The following is a 19,817-nucleotide window of genomic DNA, read 5'->3' on the forward strand; positions in this document are numbered from 1 at the left end:
TTCAGAATTTGGTATTCATGCGTGATAAGAAACTTGAAAGATATGTAAAGAAAACTTTCAACCTCAATATCTCAGAACCATGTTTTTGCAGTTAAGTTATTCCAACCAGTTCCTCAATTTATGTAAAGAGGGTGTTCTTTCTTAATCTGCTTACTCTCCAGGGTTAGTTTTCCCCTCGGACTTTACGAGGGATCCCACCCCTAACGCCTCAAGGGCGGAGCGTGAGACTTCGGGTCGTGGGGACAAAACTGAGGAGGAGGACCAGTACCTCGCCCAGGTGTCCTCACCTGCTATGATGAGCAGGGGCCTTAGGGGGGATGTTAAGGTTGGAAGGGATAGACAAGGAAGAGGGAAGGAAGCGGCCGTGGCCTTAAGTTAGGTACCATCCCGGTATTTGCCTGGAGGACAAGTGGGAAACCACGCAAACCACTTCGAGGATGGCTGAGGCGGGAATCGGGCCCACTTCTACTCAGTGACCCCGTTCCAGCCCTCGTACCACTTTTCAAATTTCGTGGCAGAGGCGGGAATCGAACCCGGCGCTAACAAGTACACCATAGAGGCGGACGTAAAGACGATGTGTGTTAATAAAAATAATGTTGACATGATATGGGCTTATGCCGTGTCAAGACAACAAGGTGAAACTCAGAAGTCTTCCTCTTGAACAGCCGAGATTTTCGAGCCCTTATCATGTCTGCAACTACGGCACGGGCTGTGAAAGCAGCGATGTTATCAAAAGCAATGTTTTTTCTTTTACTTTTCTTTAACATAAATTATTACATTTAACGTCTAGTCTAATTTAATAAACAAGCCGCGGGTACATGCTAGTAACAAAAATATAGGAACTCTAGTTTCGCTACTTGGGATAAAAACATCATGCATCAATATTCATAATTTCCCTTATTTGATAAATACCCCCGTAAGCCATACCAATGCGCGAGATGCACATATTAATGCAGTGCATGTAATAGCGATGGATTATAAGAATACGAGATAAAACATATTTCGAGAAGAACATATTTTTTCTTATTCTATCTATTGCGGAATAATTCAATACTCTGAAGAATTCGAGGATTTTTCAGTCCAAGATGACATACGAGTCACAAGTGCGACACTACCGCATCCTACGGGGCTTTAGAGAAATACATACTCATAGTCACGGCCGATTGGATCCCTCGCCGCGCTCCATAGCTAGCTATAGTCCAAATAGTTTGTAAACGTCCTGCGCGAGAATCGGCAGCGCATGTGGGGAGGGGCAATCGAGGGGCCTGCCCCGTCTCCCACTCCTTTCACTGCCCAGTCTCTGTCTACACCTCGTGCTAAGCACCATACGCAGTGGCTCAACACAACGTGTCAACAAGCGTGTTAAGAGATAGCGAACCGGGAAGAGAGAGCGCTCTAATCAGACCTCCCACACTACCTATATGACCACGCCCCGCCGATCACTCAGGGGGACGTTCACTAAGTACATGGACTATAGAGCGAAAATCAAGTCGGCCGTGGCATAGTACAGATGTACAAATTACACATGTACATGTAATGTATTTACATGAAATGAAGAAGGTGGTATAGAGATTTAAAGGAAGAGTATGAACACCGAAAACAACTCGGTAATGGCGCCTCCACTAAAACCGAGGTTTCAAAACAACGTATTTGGTACTAGAATTCAGTATTTTACACGGCTCTGGTTTCCAGGAAGTACCAAACACAGCAGCTATTGTAAGCAAAAGACCAACAGTGGACCACAACGTGATATCAGTAGCCCGCAAGGGAAATCACTGACACATTGCCCTCTTATCTCTGTCTGAGAAGCGTTATTCTTCTTCCTCTTCTTTATCTGTTTACCCTCCAGGGTCGGTTTTTCCGTCGGACTCAACGAGGGATCCCACGTCTACCGCCTCAAGGGCACTGTCCTGGAGCTCAGACTCTGGGTCAGGGATACAACTGGAGAGGGTGACCAGTACCTCGCCCAGGCGACCTCACCTGCTATGCTGAACATGAACCTTGGTGAAGGGATAGACAAGGAAGTAAAAGAAAGCGGGACTAAATTCCGGCACCTCGGTGTCTCCGAAGACCGTAAAAGTAGTTAGTGGGACGTAAAGCAAATAACATTATTATTATATTAAAAGAAAGCGGCCGTGGCCTTAAGTTAGGTACCATCCCGGCATTTGCCTGGAGGAGTAGTGGGAAACCATGAAAACCACTTCCAGGATGGCTGAGATGGGAATTGAACCCACCTCTACTCACTTGACCTCCCGAGGCTGAGAAGACCCCGTTCCAGCCCTCGTACCACTTTTCAAATTACGTGGCAGAGCGGGGAATCGAACCCGGGATTCCAGCGGTGGTAGCTATTCACACTAACCACTACACCACAGAGGCGGACGAGAAGTGGTATTCTCGAAATTAAAAGTTGTGTTATTTTACTCCTTCTTGACTGATATAAAACCAAGAACAGGGAAATTCTGGACGTCTCTATTTTACTAATCCCAAGTTTCATGAAAAATGGTTTAGCAGTTTTTGCATCAACTCAATCCAAATCGAATGACAGACAGACAAAACTTACAAAACTGACGGATATTGTGTCCACATCGTGTATACGAACAGATACGCAATCATATTTTATTACCAAGAATTGAGACCAAATCAAAGAGACACTTAGAAGACATGAATTCTTCTTCTTCTTCTGTTTACCCTACAGGCTTGGTTTTTCCCTCGGACTCAGCGAGGGAATCCACCTCTACCGCCTCAAGGGCAGTGTCGTGGAGCGTGAGACATTGGGTCGGGGGATGAACTGGGGAGGATGCCCAGTACCTCGCCCAGGCGGCCTCACCTGCTATGGATAGACAAGGAAGAGGGAAGGAATCGGCCGTGGCCTTAAGTTAGGGACCATCGCGGCATTTGCCTGGAGGGGAAGTGGGAAACCACGGAGAACCACTTCCAGGATCGCTGAGGTGGGAATCAAAACCACCTCTACTCAGTTGACTTCCCTAGGCTGAGTGGACCCCGTTCCAGCCCTTGTACCGCTTTTCAAATTTCGCGGCAGAGCCGGGAATCGAACCCGGGCCTCCGGGGGTGGCTGCTAACCACACTAACCACGGACGAATTCTTCTTCTAAAATATTTCGTTGCATTTTGTTGTCATTTACCCTCCGGGTTAGGCCGATTCTCCGGACTCAGCGTAGATATCAGTTTCGTGCCACCGCCATTGTCCGGGAGCACGACGCATTCAACCTGGATTCAACTGAGGGCCGCGGAGATTAACGAAGTGGCCTAAACAACTACGTCAAGCAGACTGAAAAAAGGACCTCCCAGGAAAGGTGGGATCAATTTGTAATAAAACACAACGGTCTCAGTCCTAATGAAACAGCTTCCGTTATAAACAGGACGGATATCTCCTGCCAATGCAAGTCGTCGGTAGCGTGGCCGAGCGGTCTAAGGCGCTGGTTTAAGGCACCAGTCTCTTCGGAGGCGTGGGTTCGAATCCCACCGCTGCCAATAGTTTTTCTTGCGTGTACCGGCTCCCTATCCCATTTTCCTTGGATAAGATTTATGAAGTATTCTTTCCTAATGAGATAATATCGCTTTAATATGGAACAATCCTTTCTTTCTTTCTTTCTTTCTTTCTTTCTTTCTTTGATCACCTCAGTGGCTCCTGTTGTTAAGTCAGTCCCTTACTCTGCTCAAAGTTGCAGGCTTGAATTCCGTCCCAGTCAGTTGACATTTTACACTAGTTGAAGGACGCAAGCCATCAAAAGCAAAACACATTTGAAGGCTAAAACTCCGGCACTTCGACGACTCTTAAACCAGTAGCAATTGGAGGGTCGTTAAACCTACACCATTAAAATTCGTTCTTTACTTTGTTTAAAAGAGCTATATCTTAATTTTATGTAACTAAATAAATAAATAAATAAATAAATAAATAAATAAATAAATAAATAAATAAATAAATAAATAAATAAATATTCATCCTTCGGAAGGTAAAGACTCTTAAATTCTTCCACCACTTAACTGCTGGTAACATGGTGTGATCAACGATGAATGATATTATACTGTACCACTCCAGCATCATATTTTATTAACCAAGCATCTCATACTCATCACTTGATGTATTTCATAATCCTAAAACTACGACATTACACACGGCTCTTTGTGACCTCCTAAAGGCTAAATACCGAGCGAGTTGGCCGTGCGGTTAGGGTCGCGCAGCTGTGAGCTTGCATCCTGGTGATAGTTGGTTCGAGCCCCACTGTCGGCAGTCCTGAATGTGGTTTTCTGTGGTTTCCCATTTACTCACCAGGCAAATGCTCAGGCTGTACCTTAATTAAGTCCATGGCCGATTCCTTCCCACTCTTAGGCCTTTCCTATTCCTTCGTCGCAATAAAACCTATCTGTGTCGGTGCGACTTAAAGCAAGTTGTGATAAAAAAGGCTAAATAATTCCTTGAGAAGGTGCAATTTATTACACACATCAGACAATATTTCTCAAGTTAGTATGGGAAATACATTGTTCTAGTAGCATTTTGTTTTCTTGAATATTCAGTGTACATCTGATTTAATTTTAAAATGCCAGGTACAGTTTTTGGTGAAGCTTTGGAAGGCAGAAACCCCATCAGACCACAGTCTACACCAAATTTTCACGGAATTGATAAGTAAAATTCCCCTCTGTCTGATATGGTATACAAACAAAACATTTGCCCATTTTTGCGAATCCAGAACTAATCAATCGACCACCCCGCACGCACTCAACCTAAATATGATACACCTAAACATGTGTATGCAGTTTTATAATTATGTGTTCCGTGATTCTTAACTGCAGGGACGAGATTTTCCCTGTTAGAAGTAACGTGTCTATTGGTCAGGAATCGAATCAAGCCCACCCTAATGAGAATTTAGAGCGTAGAGGCGCGCGGCTGTGAGCTTGCATCCGGGAGATAGTAGGTTCGAATCCCACTATCGGCAGCCCTGAAAATGGTTTTCCGTGGTTTCCCATTTTCACACCAGGCAAATGCTGGGGCTGTACCTTAATTAAGGCCACGGCCGCTTCCTTCCAACTCCTAGGCCTTTCCTATCCCATCGTCGCCATAAGACCTATCTGTGTCGGCGCGACGTAAAGCCCCTAGCAAAAAAAAAAAAAATGAGAATTTAGTAGGGATGAGTCTGAGCAATCACGCCATACTGGCTTCAAATGATATTAGGAGTTAACGTTCGATAACGTTGTTTGAGGTACAATAAGTCTATAAACTGAATTGATAACGCCTGAATTTGTTAACAAATATAGTTCCACTTCACACTGGAGGAGAGATGTCTGTTTTAAAGGGGAGCTTCCCCCAAGATAAGAGCTCTCTCGCGGCAGCTGACGTTATCGTTGTTGGTCCCCATATCATACTAGGAGATACTAGTCTTGATATTACACATGGTCACCGAGATAATCCTGTTGCAATTGATTGTGAGTGATAACAGGTTTCAAGGTTATCGCGTATTACTCTCGGAGGACATCATACTGCATTATTGTAAATTATTGTAAATAACAGATAACACAGACTTATCAAACAACCGAATGAGTTGGCCAAGTAGCTGTAAGCTTGCGTTCAGTATACTAGATTTGACCCTCGTTTTCATATTTTTAGGGGCTGCCTGGCCGAGGCGGTAGAGGCGTGCTAGGTTCGCCCGGAAGGACGCGGATTCGAATTCCCGTCAGGAAGTTGTAAAAATTAAGAAATGAGATTTCCACTTCCACACCAAAAATGAGTATCAGGTTAAGGCGGCCGGGCATAGAGCTAACCACTCTGCCCCATCAAGTGCCGAGGTTACCGATAGTGGAAGCCTTTACCTTCCACCCCTTCAAGGGCCTTCATGGCCTGTACGGAGATGACTTTGCTTTGCTTTCATATTTTTACACGAGGTACCTTCGGTCACAGCCACTTTCTTCCCAGTATTAGCCCTATGCTTAACTATCGTCTTCGAAAACCAATCTGAGTTAGTGTGAGTGATAAACGGTACACTCTGACAGCTTACTGTGAAACTAGTGAAATATTTCGGGTTGAGGACTCAAAATATATCGGTTATAACGACTTCGAAGTGACCACCAATCAACGATCCTTATAGCCGATAGTCGTTCAAACTGGATTTTCTGTTTTGTTGGTAAAACGTCATATCTGTACGTTTTAGGCTGTACAATAACATGATTAATTAAGGTGACACTCCGGAGATAAAAATCGTAATTTTGGTCATTTTTGTGAATTTTTAATGACTGAAATTGAAAGGATTAAGTTTATTTTTTTTCTTGTCACGAAGTTATTCCGCTGAATTCAAACAATTTATCACTGTAATAATGCTTGTGTCCGCCTCTTTGGTGTAGTGGTTAGTGTGATTAGCTGCCAACCCCAGAGGTCCGGGTTCAATTCCCGACTCTGCCACGAAATTTGAAAAGAGGTACGAGGGCTGGAACGGGGTCCACTCAGCCTCCGGAGGTCAACTGAGTAGAGGTGGATTCGATTCCCACCTCAGCCATCCTCGAAGTGATTTTCCGTGGTTTCCCACTTCTCCTCCAGGCAAATGCCGGGATGGTACCTAACTTCAGGCCACGGCCGCTTCCTTCCCTCTTCCTTGTCTATCCCTTCCAAACTTCCCAACCACCCGCAAGGCCCCTGTTTAGCATAGCAGGTGAGGCCGCCTGGGTGAAGTACTAGTCATCCTCCCCAGTTGTAACCCCCGACCCAGAGTCTGAAGCTCCAGGACACTGCCCTTGAGGCGGTAGAGGTGGAATCCCTCGCTGAGTCCGAGGGAAAAACAAACCCTGGAGGGTAAACAGATTAAGAAAGAAAAGAAAGAAATAATGCTTTGTTTGCCAATTGTAATTTTACATTTAAATCCCAAATTCTTCCATAATATTATGCCAAGTGTAAACAAATTTTGTATGATATATGTATCACACCTAAATTAAGAAACCTGCATATGGAATTTTTGATCCCAGATTTTTCAAGTAGTAGGGAATTTTAAGTCCAAAATTTCAGTACGATATATCTTTTTATATAAATTATGTGCAGAAAAATCGATACATGGTGCTTTTTAAAGAAGTATTCTCTACCTAATTACGAACTTACATTGATATGTTAATTAAATTTCATGAAAAATGGAATTAAAAATTTCAAACAAATATTTTGTAAAAACTATTAATTGTGTATGAAAGAAATGATCGCAATGTCTCCACTTTTAATTAGGTGACATTCCCACAAAATTTCGTGAAATTCCATGCATTAGGTAAAAATATAATTTTATCTCCGGAGTGTCGCCTTAACAGATTTAAGTTAAAGCTATAAAAAACATAACGGAAATAAGTACTGCTACCTATAGGTTTTTTACTACAATTGCTTACTTGTAATGTGAATGATATTTTAATAATCATTGCTATCTTCATTTGTGCCATCATGTAATTATAGAGTTAAAGTTATTTCTGTTATCAGTAGGGTTTCTCAGGGTTTGTTGTTATTTTTACTATTTCTTTTTTTTTTTTGCTAGGGGCTTTACGTCGCACCGACACAGATAGGTCTTATGGCGACGATGGAATAGGAAAGGCCTAGGAGTTGGAAGGAAGCGGCCGTGGCCTTAATTAAGGTACAGCCCCAGCATTAGCCTGGTGTGAAAATGGGAAACCACGGAAAACCATCTTCAGGGCTGCCGATAGTGGGATTCGAACCTACTATCTCCCGGATGCAAGCTCACAGTCGCACGCCTCTACGCGCACGGCCAACTCGCCCGGTACTATTTCTATTATATATAAATGTTAATGTTGTACATATACATGTATGTATATATATTTAATAATAATAATAATAATAGTTGTACCGGCTGGTACACCTCTACGCCGCACATTTGAATTTTCCGCCTTAAAGTACTCCTCTACAGGAGAAACTGTGAACTTTAAACAGGATCTACTTAAACCTTTCCTCTGAAGATGTCACTGTGTGAATTTCGACGTGTTTTTGTTTACTGTTTATCAAGAAGTTTGGACATTCTCTCATAGATGTCACTGCCTAAGAACTGTGATCATGCACCCTGGTGCGAAGTGAAGGAACTTTCCTGAAGAAATTTTGTACTCATAAGTTTTGTCCTTGCTAAATTTCGTTCTTTCATTTGTGGGTTGGCAAGATTAACCTTTCTTTCCGCCAGTTTTGAACTTAGCCAATCCAGAATTCCTGTAATTAATTTCCCACCAATCATAGATGTCTTCTTCGATTTTGTGTGTAACTGTGTACTGTAGCCAATAAAAGCCTGTGGGTGTGTCTTTATTATTCATGAAAGGTCTCGAATCTTCCCCGAGGGTATAAAAACTGTTGATTTTCTTGTCTCTCGGCCACTTCATCAATAAAGTGTATGAACGTGTAGCAGGAGGCGGGAAGCGCCTCTTTCTTCAGGCAGCAGTTCATCAGTAAGGTAATGGCCGCTTAACATCTTTATTTCTTGCTAGCTCAGCAGTTTAACCCGCGGGGAAGGTCCGAAACCTTTACTATGTAACCTGTCTTCAACCATGTAATTTGCCGGCGCTTTTGTAAAACTTCATATATCTTTAACTGTAAATCGGGGCTAGAGAGTGCTTTACCCCCTCGAGCTCCCCTTCATATTGTTTTGAGGTGACTACGTCATGTAATTGGTTTTCTTCCTTTCTGTAATGTCTTAAATTTTCCTTATACGAGTCACCTCCATAGTTTGGGAATAGCCCCTGTTTCATCGACCTTGTGCCTCTTAGGTTTTAAGAATTTTCATTTAGAAGTGCAAGTATTCGCCTCCATTCATTTTGTACGTTGGGCCATTTACTTAACCTATTGTTTTTCTACTAAGGTCCAGTAGGCTGGGTACAAGATACCCCAGTTTCATTTTGTGTAAGTTGTGCCTTGATGGCAATTTAGTGTAAAGCCTGGTATTGCCTTTAATAGGCTTGGAAAACTGAGAGCGGGTTAGCTCTTTTAAGTATTTGGATATGTGCCTCTAGGAGGCTTGACATCGCTAGGTGGGAGCAAGTGCACCATGTTATTAGGGGTTTTCTGTCCTTTAGTTAATATATGGTTGTGAGCTGAGAGCTCAGAAATGGTAAAACTTGGGGCTTGAAGCCCATATTGTTAAATGGTCTCTAAATCTTGGCTTTTCCTGGTCTTGTACCTGATTGTCGGTTATTTGTTGACTTGTTGTTATTTGTTAAATTTTGAAATTCTATGTGAAAATTGTTAAGTTTTGCTATTTTCGAAAATATAACCTTAAATGAAATTTTAATTCATATCTCGGCCATTGTAGTTAGACCCATTCCTCCCGGCACCTTCTTTCACCTCTGCTGTTCCACCAAACCACAGTAATAATAATAATAATAATAATAATAATAATAATAATAATAATAGTAATAATACAACATTTATGATATTAATAAGATAGCCACAGTTACCAAAAGCAGGTATTTTGATTCTCCAATAACTAGACTGCCTGCGTGTCAGTTTTGTCATTACTTTTCACTCTCAAATGGGTGATGTATGGCTGAGTTGTAGTTAATTTTGTCAGTTGATCACCAAAATTATTGCCAAAGATCTCTACATGCCGATATTGTACAAGGACTGATGAATGAACTTTTTTGCATTTTCAAAAATCGGCTGCTCTGACGGGTTTGAACCCGCTACCTTGGGATCAGGCGGTCGACACTCTATCACTGATCTACGGAGAAAATTGCATTAAAAATGAATGCTTGTCCATTTACCAATGGATGGATGGACGGACGGACGGACGGAGGAAGGGAGGAAGGGAGGGAGGGAGGGAGGGAGGGAGGGATGAATGGTAATATTTAATGAACTAACAAGTACAATTGCATTACATTCCTTCATTGTAGTCATCCGCAAAGTCTATTACCTTCTGCCAAATGTCGGGAAGCCGTTGGGAACCGCTGGCAAGGTGTCGCAGCGCAATATTGCACGGACTGCAAGTGCCACGTCAGGAAATCGGCAGCCTCAGAGGGGTTCCTTCGACTTTGGAAACAGGTCGTAGTCGTATGCCACAATCGCATAAGGTTCAGCGGACTGGGTTCCTGTCGAAATTTCCGTGGACGTGGCGAACCTTGGTGACGCCATTCATTCGATCGAAGCCTTAATTCAGGCTCCTAGGCTCGTGCCCATATCTCATCAATGGCGACAATACGCTGCAGAAATGCGTCTCCTTCGTCCAGGTGGATGCCAACCAGTGCATACCGACGCTATTTATGTACGTCGGTGAGTTAATGTGGAATCCAACTGGACGTAATTTTCCTCATGGTAAGACAATTCGTCAATATGTGCCACATCGTATCATGACTGAGACCAACTTCTACGGATAATTCCCGGACAATCCATGGATGGTCTACGGAAACGAGACCACTCACGATGTCAATTTGATCTTGAGGAATGGACGGCCGACTTGTGCGGTGCAAATCCATAGTCTCATTCCGATCCGCACGAAACGCCCCGACCCATCGTGCAACCGTCCCATACGGTGACGCATTCTCGCCACAGGCTTCACATAATCCTCGATAACATTCTGATGCATTTTTGCTACGGGCAACCTCGATGTTAATCCATGAACGCTGATCACCTTTTGAAAACACGCTTTCGACCGGTGAAATCGGCACTCTTCACTTCAACGCCACACAGCAAGAACACTCTCAACTGGGTGTCCGTCAAATGCACACTACATATCGGCAACAACGCCACTTGATCGCTCCCATATCCTATTTGCGTATGCGCGATCTCCACCTGACCGCTCCCATATCCTATTTGGGCATGTGCGATCTCCACCTGACCACTCCCATATCCTATTTGCGCATGCGCGATCTCCACCTGACCGCTCCCATATCCTATTTGCGCATGCCCGATCTCCTGCGAGTATCTGGACTACGTTGCCAGTACTTTATTTACAGCCCTCGTATGTTTTTAAAGAAGCATTCATACGTAATTTCTGTATACATTATTTCATATTTTTCATTTGGTTCTCATTTGTGGTGGATGGCCGAATTACATCCTTACTGGCCTTTCACCATGGCAGTCGGGGTTTGAAACTCACCCAATGCAAGTGGCCACTTAGAATGAAAAATCACATTCTTACTGTTTGAATTCTGCGTAAAACTAAGGCATCTGTGACTTTGATTACGAAATCAACAGTCACATAGGACTACTGAGCAAGTTTGCTTGCTTATTTTTATTTGCCTGGATACTTACACCATTAATCTCCACGACATATAAACTATTGACGGATGGTCTAATTTAGATGAACAATTTGATACGTTTGCCCCTTGGCGAGATCTCTCTCTAAAGGGAGCAAGGAATTGATCATTCTTCTGGACGGTGAGAGGCCCGCATCCCTCACTGTCAGTCAGATTGATATATTTATACTGTTTTATCCTATTTTTTCTCTCGTTCTTGTGTGTCGGTTGTTTGCGGGACGATAGTGATTTTTGCCGTCTCGGATGATTTAGCGTTAACCGTTCTCTCTTCTATTACCTCGTAGCCTGCAGTTATTGACGAGTTTGGCCATCTTCCAAGTTTATAAGCCCCCACCATCAATGCCTCTCCCACATTCTTTTCCATCAGCATTATCCGCTCTGGCAGTAATCTCCTGTCCGGATGTGAGGTGGATTTAGCCTAGTTTAAGTCCTCTTCTTTGTAGCACACGCTTAATGACCCTCACCAGAGGACACAGTGGTGCATTTTCAACAAATCATATACTTTCTATTGTCACGCTGGACGTCTATGTGCCAACTACACTCGACTTGAACCATCTTGCTCGCGAACAGTATTTAATGCCAGACAAGAGTGAAATGGAAAATGTTGTTATTGTTTGAAGCGGAAGTACAACTAGGCAACCATCCCCTATATAACACTAATCAGAGAGAAAAATGGAAGAGATCCGACACTTCGAAAAATGAAGGTATCGGCCAAAGAATGGCAAGGGCCGCAGATGGCGTGAAAATGAAAGATCCCTAGGCCTCGCAACCTAATACCGTCGGGGTCGGAAAAGAACAAGAGTTAACCAAGGGAGGTCGGATAGAATAGATGAAAGTGAGGAGCCTGGCATAAGTAAGTAGAAACAATGCCAGAACTCAGCTAAGGGCTCTGTTGTCGCCAACCCAAGCTCCAAAGTTCAGAGCCCTTGGGGCCCCTTTTAGTCGCCTCTTACGAAGGCAAGGGATACCGTGGCTGTTATTCTACCGCTCCCACCCACAGGAGGATTTGAAATAGTGAACAGATGACTGTACCAGTTTATGACTGTGTAACCAAGTTATTTGAAGTCGCCTCTAACAAAATAATAATAATAATAATAATAATAATAATAATAATAATAATGTCCGCCTCTGTGGTGTAGTGGTTAGTGTGATTAGCTGCCACCCCCGGAGGCCCGGGTTCGATTCCCGGCTCTGCCACGAAATTTGAAAAGTGGTACGAGGGCTGGAACGGGGTCCACTCAGCCTCGGGAAGTCAACTGAGTAGAGGTGGGTTCGATTCCCACCTCAGCCATCCTGGAAGTGGTTTTCCGTGGTTTCCCACTTCTCCTCCAGGCAAATGCCGGGATGGTACCTAACTTAAGGCCACGGCCGCTTCCTTCCCTCTTCCTTGTCTATCCCTTCCAATCTTCCCATCCCCACCAAGGCCCCTGTTCAGTATAGCAGGTGAGGCCGCCTGGGCGAGGTACTGATCATTCTCCCCAGTTGTATCCCCCGATCCAATGTCTGAAGCTCCAGGACACTGCCCTTGAGGCGGTAGAGGTGGGATCCCTCGGTAAGTCCGAGGGAAAAGCCAACCCTGGACAATAAACAGATTAAGAAATAATAATAATAATAATAATAATAATAATAATAATAATAATAATAATAATAATAATAATACTAATAATAATAATAATCTGGTTTGCATAAGTCGTATTTCAGTCTCTGTAAGATTTTTCCACATTAAATGTGATACCGATACCATTGTACAAAACAAACAACCTTCTGACAAATACAGCCTGTCCATGCAGGTGGCCAGCAGATGAAGCTTGCCGTCAGCGTAAGGACATCCCAGTCGAATTGCTTGGCTTCTTGACTAGGTCAAGGCTGAGTGAACCCCGTTCCAGCCTCAGTCCAGAATTAAAATCCTTAGACCGGCCGGCAATCGAATCTGGGTCCTCCGAACAAGACCAGCCATGCATTTACAATATGCACATTAAGTAAATCGATCAGGGGTCTCCAAGTTATAGGAGAGTGGGGGCCAGATCAAGACATTTTATTAAAAAACTAGCAGTTTCCAGCCGGCTATCTACCTCTGTGGTGTAGTGGTTAGTGTGATTAGCTCCCATCCCCGGAGGCCCGGGTTCGATTCCCGGTTCTGCCACGAAATTTCAAAAGGGGTTCACTCAGCCTCGGGAAGTCAGCTGAGTAGAGGGGGGTTCGATTCCCTCCTTAGCCATCCTCGAAGAGGTTTTCCGTTGTTTCGCAATTCTCCTCCAGGTAAATAGTGGGATGGAACCTAACTTAAGGTCACGACCACTTCCTTCCCTCTTTCTTACCTATTCCTTCCAATCTTTCCATCCTCCCACAAGGCCCCGTGTTCAGCATAGCAGGTGAGGCCGCCTGAGTGAGGCACAGGTCCTCTTCCCAGCTGTATTCCCGACCCCAAGTCTAACGCTCCAGGACATTGTCCTTGAGGCGGCAGAGGTGGGATCCCTCACTGAGTCCGAGGGAAATCCAACCCTGGAGGGTAAAGAGATTAAGAAATAATATCATTAAAAATAAATCGGATCATATATTAAATACGAGGAACACACAATACCATGCCCTTCTTCTGTTGTTTTTTATTATTTTTATTTTTGAGCGACTATCCTGTACATTATTGAAGGTTAATTACAGCATGTCTTGGTTGATAAGTCACTTACAGTGAGTATTAAAAGTACAGTAGGTACAAAGTCCTATCGTCTCTCTCATGGATTATCTCTAAGTGAATAATCTTTCAATCCCTTGAATCTCCGACAGCCGTGATCGTCTAGTGGTTAGGACATTGCGTTGTGGCCGCAATAACCCAGGTTCGAATCCTGGTCACGGCAGCTGTTGGCACTGTCACGGGGAGACATTTTTACCAGTGTTGTGTACTCCTACTTTTGCTCCCCAACAAAAGGATTCACATTACACAGGTACAAATACATTTATTATCATATTATTAATACCTTTCCATTATTAACTTTAACGTGCAAATCCACCCGTGTCAGCCAGCTATTGCGACTTCAAGCGACTGTGTCCTTTGAGTTTTACAAAATTCACGGAGTGGAACGGAAAGGTGTAACACTTCTGGTAACGCCAGTTTTAGTAATTGTAGTGAAATGGATTTGAATCAACTTTGAGTAAAGCTTGGTTGTCAGAGGTTACACGAAACCTTCTGGAAGGTAACACTTCCATTGCTGACTAATATTAGAAATACCCAGTGTTTTGTTTGGATTCATTTATTTCTTACTCACTCGTCAGTGATTTATTACCATATTTCCGAAAAATATAAATTACGACAAATTTTGTAATTGTTGTGTTGCTGTCTACCTGTGTGGTGTTGTGGTTTACGTGATGAGCTGCCACCCCGGAGGCCCGGGTTCGATTCCCGTCTCAGCCACAAAATTTGAAAAGTGATACGAGGGCTGGAACGGGTTGCACTCAGGCTCGGGAGTTCAGCTGAATAGAGGTGGGTTCGATTCGCACCTCAGCCATCCTAAGTGGTTTTCCATGGTTTCCCCACTTCTCCTCCCCGCAAATGCTGGGATGGTACTTAACTTAAGGCCAAAGCCGCTTCTTTCCCTCTTCTTTGTCTGTCCCTTCCGATCTTCCCATCCCTCACAAGGCCTCTGTTCAGCATAGCAGGTGAGGCTGCCTGAGCGTGGTACTGGTCCTCCTCCCCAGTTTTATTCCTTGACCGAAAGTCTCCTACTCGAGGACACTGGCCTTTAGATGGTAGAGGTGGGAACCCTCGCTGAGTCCGAGGGAGAAACAAACTCTTGAGGGTAAATAAATAAATAAATAAAGAAAGAAAGAAAGAAAGAAAGAAAGAAAGAAGGAAGGAAAGAGAAAATCCCGCCTCTGTGGTGTAGTGTGATTAGCTCCTACACCCGGAGGTTCGGGTTCGATTCCCTGCTGTCCCATGAAAATTTGAAAAATGGTAGGAGGGTTGGAACGGTGTCCACTCAATCTTGAGAGGTCAGCTGAGTAGAGATATTTCGATTCCTACCTCAGCCATACAAAAAGAGGTTTTCCGTGGTTTCCCACTTCTCTAGGCTAATTCCGGGATGGCACCTAATTTAAGGCCACGGCCGCTTCCTTCCCTCTTCCTTGCCTATCCTTTCTAATCTTCCTATCCCCCACAAGGCCCCACTGTTCAGCATAAAGCCAATCATTAAATATTAAAATTGATATGACATGAGTAATCACAACTTCGTTCAGCTTTCCTAATTTTTTGATAATTTTCACATTCATTAGTTTGCCAGAGGGGAAACGATATTAAATGCGAGGAACATACAATGCCACGCGTTCATTCTGTCGTTCTTTAGCGACTAGGTATTATCGAGGGTTAATTGCACCATGTCTTAAATGATAAGTCACTTACATCGAGAATTAAAAGGAGGAATAAAGTCCTATCGTCTCTGTCATGGATTATCTTAAGGTGAATAATCTTTTACTCGTTTGTGGTCTCCGATATCCGGGATCGTCTAGTGGTTAGGACGTTACATTGTGGCACCAATAACCCACGTTGGAATCCTGGTTACGGCAGTGGTTAACCACTGTCACGGGGAGACCTTTTTACCAGTGTTACGTACTTATATTTTTGGTTCCCAACAAAAGGCTTTAAATTATAAAGGCACAAATATATTTGTTATCACATTATGAATTTTTTCTTCATTATTAGCTCTTACGCGCGAATCAACAGTCACTACTGATCTGGATTTAGGGCAGTCCCCCAGGTGGCAGATTCCCCATTTGGTGTTTTCCTAGCCTTTTCGTAAATGATTGCAAAGAAATTGGAATTTTATTGAACATCTCCCTTGGTAAGTTATTCCAATCTCTTACTTCCCTTCCTATAAACGAATATTTGCTCCAATTTGTCCTCTTGAATTCCAACTTGTCCTACTTTTAAAGACACCACCCGAACTTATTCGGAACATATCCCTTAGTATAGCAGCTCGTCTCCTTTCTCTCAAGTCTTCCCAGCCCAAACTTTGCAACATTTTTTTAACGCTACTCTTTTGTCGGAAATCACCTAGAACAAATCGAGTTGCTTTTCTCTGGATTTTTTCCAATTCTTGAATGAAGTAATATTCTTAAGGGACCCATGCAATGGAACCATATTCTAGCTGGGGTCTTACCAGAGACGTATATGCCCTCTCCTTTACATCCTTACTTCTTTCTTCTTCTTCTTAAGCCGTCGTCTCCAAACGGAGGTAGACGATCCACACGGCCAGCTCCGATCTTGACGCTGCAGCCATGCCATGTGGATTTATTGGAATATCTCTCAGGATCTTTACCACAACCCCTAAATGCGCTCATAACCATGTGCAGAGATCTGTACCCTTTATTTACAATTCCATTTATGTGATGACCCCAATGAAGATCTTTCTTTATATTAACACCTAGGTACTTACAATGATCCCCAAGAGGAACTTTCACCCCACAACGCAGCAATTAAAACTGAGAGGACTATTCGTATTTTTGAAACTCACAACGTGACATTTAACCCCGTTTATCATCATACCATTGCCTACTGTTCATCTTACAACATTATAGACGTCATTTTGCAATTTCTCACTTATCTATTACTGTATACAGAATAACATCATCCGCAAAAAGCCTTATCTCTGATTTCACTTCCACATTTGCTTCGGTTTTTATTTTTGTATTACATACTTGCCATGCTTTCTTCTTTTCTTTTCACTGCTTCTCTCATTTTCTGATTGCACCACTGTCTCTCCTTTTCTTTCAATCTCGTCGATGTTCTATCAGGGGCCCTCGATTTGAATCATCTGAGTAAAGCTTGATTGTCAGAGGGAAACGTTCTGGAAGGTATATACTTGCAATGCGGACTAATATTAAAAATACCCAGTTTTGTCTGGGTTCATTTATTTCTTACTCAGTGATGGGTTATTATATTTCCGAAAAATGTAAATGCAAATTACGAAAAATTTGGTTTTCTTTTACTTGGGCCTATGTATATCAAATGTGACATTGTTTTCGTTAGCTTATAGCTGTAAATTATTTTACAGTTCGTCGTTTGCAAATTGCAGTGAACTACGTTTCAAATTGTCGTTATGGTTTCTTTGTTCTTCACTGCAATGATATATTTCTCACTATTGCACTTGCGTTCCAACCTCACCATCTGCAGTCCTGAAGATGCTTTTCAGTGGTTTTCCTATTTGCACACCAGGCAAATGCTGAGGCTGTAAGTTATTTAAACTTATTTAAATCTTTGCTCTCTCATCGTTGCCGAAAACCTATATGAGTTAGTGCGACGTTAAATAACAAGCAAAACCGAGCTGGATAGCTGCAGTCGCTTAAGTGCGGCCAGTATCCAGTATTCGGGAGATAGTGGGTTCGAACCCCACTGTCGGCAGCCCTGAAAATGGTTTTCCGTGGTTTCCCATTTTTACACCAGGCAAATGCTGGGGCTGTACCTTAATTAAGGCCACGGCCGCTTCCTTCCCACTCCTAGCCCTTCCCTGTCCCATCGTCGCCACAAGACCTATCTGTGTCGGTGCGACGTAAAAAAATCTAGCAAAAAAAAAAACTAACAAAAACAAATAGTCTGTAAAACTATCACCGCATCGATGTCAACAGAGATAATATTACGTACGTCTAAATTAGTGCACATATAGTATATGCAGCGACGAAGATGCTGTGAATTGCTAATTGCAACGTAACTGTGTTGCCGACCTGGCAGCGAATGAAATAAAAAAGCACCTCTGCAACCCAAGGAAAAAATAACAACGTAATGTTACTGGAATGATTAAATAGGATGTAGTCAGATACGTCTACATCACTTCATCATTGCTTTAACCTGCATTTGAGTGTCCATGCTTTTAACTCACTCGAGTGTACCAAACCCTTGTTTTCTAACCCTGATACCAGGATTTAATCCTTCTACAAGAGGGCGATGAATCCAACCCAGACTGGAAGATAATATGCTAGCCCTTAAAGAACAACAGAGATGGCGCTATTAATTCGTAGTTAGAATATTGAGGATTGTTTGCTCCTCTCAGTGTAAGGCAGCAACTTGAAGTTATTATTTTTGTTTTGTTTTATAATTGGCTTTACGTCGCACCGACACTCATAGGTCTTACGGCGACGACTTGAAATTAGATCGCTGCTGTACATGCGCCTCAAGTGCAGGGTAGTCCCTTTAATCCGCCTGTCTTCGTAACTTCTGTTTGAGTAAGGAGCTTTTTACCGTCTGTTGCCAACTTCTAATGAAGTGTCTATATACTCTCAGGCGTAAGGAACATTTACCAGGGTAAAACGTGCAAAAATGTATTCTTGGTGTTGAAGGGTGACAATACTAACTTTACATTTACAAAGAGATCCTGTCTGCGAGTTGAGAGTTCTATGCTAATAATAATAATAATAATAATAATAATAATAATAATAATAATAATAATAATAATGCCCGCTTCTGTGGTGTAGTGGTTAGTGTAATTAGCTGTTATCCCCGGAGGCTCGGGTTCGATTTCCGGCTCTGCCACAAAAATTTAAAAAGTGGTAAGAGGGGTGAAATGGGGTCCACTCAGCCTCGGGAGGTCATCTGAGTATAGTGGGGTTCGATTTCCAACTTAGCCATTCTTGAAGTGATTTTTCGTGCAGGCTAATTCGGCGATGGTACCTAACTTAAGGCCACGGCCGCTTCCTTCCCTCTTCCTTATCTATCCCTCCCAATCCTCCCATCACGCCACAAAGCCCCTGTTGAGAATAGCAGGTGAGGCCACCTGGGCGGGGTACTCTTCCTCATTCCCAGTTGTATCCCCCGACCAAAAGTATCACATTCCAGGACACTGCCCTTGAGGCGGTAGAGGTGGGATTCCTCACCGAGTCCGAGGGAAAAACCAACCCTGGAGGGCAAACATATTAAGAAAGGAAATAATAATAATAATAATAATAATAATAATAATAATAATAATAATAATAATAATAATAATAATAATAATAATAATAAAAATAATCATCATCATCACTCACTCTATTACTACTGATCTGCACATTTAGGGCAGTTGCTCAGGTGGCAGATACCCTTTCTATTGTTTTGCTAGCCTTTCCTTAAATGATTTCAAAGAAATTGGAAATTTATTGAACATCTCCGTTGATAAGTTACTCCAATCCCTAACTACACTTCCTATAAACGAATATTTGCCCCAGTTTGTCCTATTGAATTCCAACTTTATCTTTATATTGTGATATTTTCTACTTTTAGAGATACCACTCAAACATATTCGTCCAATAGTGTCATTCCATGCCATCTCTTCACTGACAACTCGGATCATACCGCTTAGTCGAGCAGCTCGTCTCCTTTCTCACAAGTCTTCCTAGCCCAAACTTTGCAACATTCTTGTAATCATACTCTTTTGTCGGAAATCACCCAGAACAAATCTAACTGCTTGTCTTTGGATTTTTTTGCAGTTCTTGAATCAAGTAATCCTGATAAGGGTCCCATACACTTGAACCATACTCTAGTTGGGGTCTTACCAGAGACCTATATGCCCTCTCCTTTACATCCTCACTACAACCCCTAAACACCCTCATAATCATGTGCAGAGATCTATACCATTT

The 19,817-nt window shown here is 42.9% G+C and overlaps 1 protein-coding gene and 2 non-coding genes across 3 annotated transcripts in view; 2 read left to right on the plus strand and 1 right to left on the minus strand.

Annotated features, from left to right (window-relative positions):
• Positions 1-19,817, minus strand: part of prom (prominin) — a 330,972-nt gene that overhangs the window by 203,027 nt on the left and 108,128 nt on the right. The window lies entirely within an intron of this gene.
• Positions 3,410-3,491, plus strand: TRNAL-AAG (transfer RNA leucine (anticodon AAG)). The gene has a single exon. It is a non-coding gene; the product is annotated as a tRNA-Leu (tRNA).
• On the plus strand, positions 14,006-14,077 carry TRNAH-GUG (transfer RNA histidin (anticodon GUG)). Its single transcript has one exon. It is a non-coding gene; the product is annotated as a tRNA-His (tRNA).

The sequence above is a fragment of the Anabrus simplex genome, chromosome 1, assembly GCF_040414725.1.
Source record: "Anabrus simplex isolate iqAnaSimp1 chromosome 1, ASM4041472v1, whole genome shotgun sequence".
Lineage (NCBI taxonomy): Eukaryota > Metazoa > Arthropoda > Insecta > Orthoptera > Tettigoniidae > Anabrus > Anabrus simplex.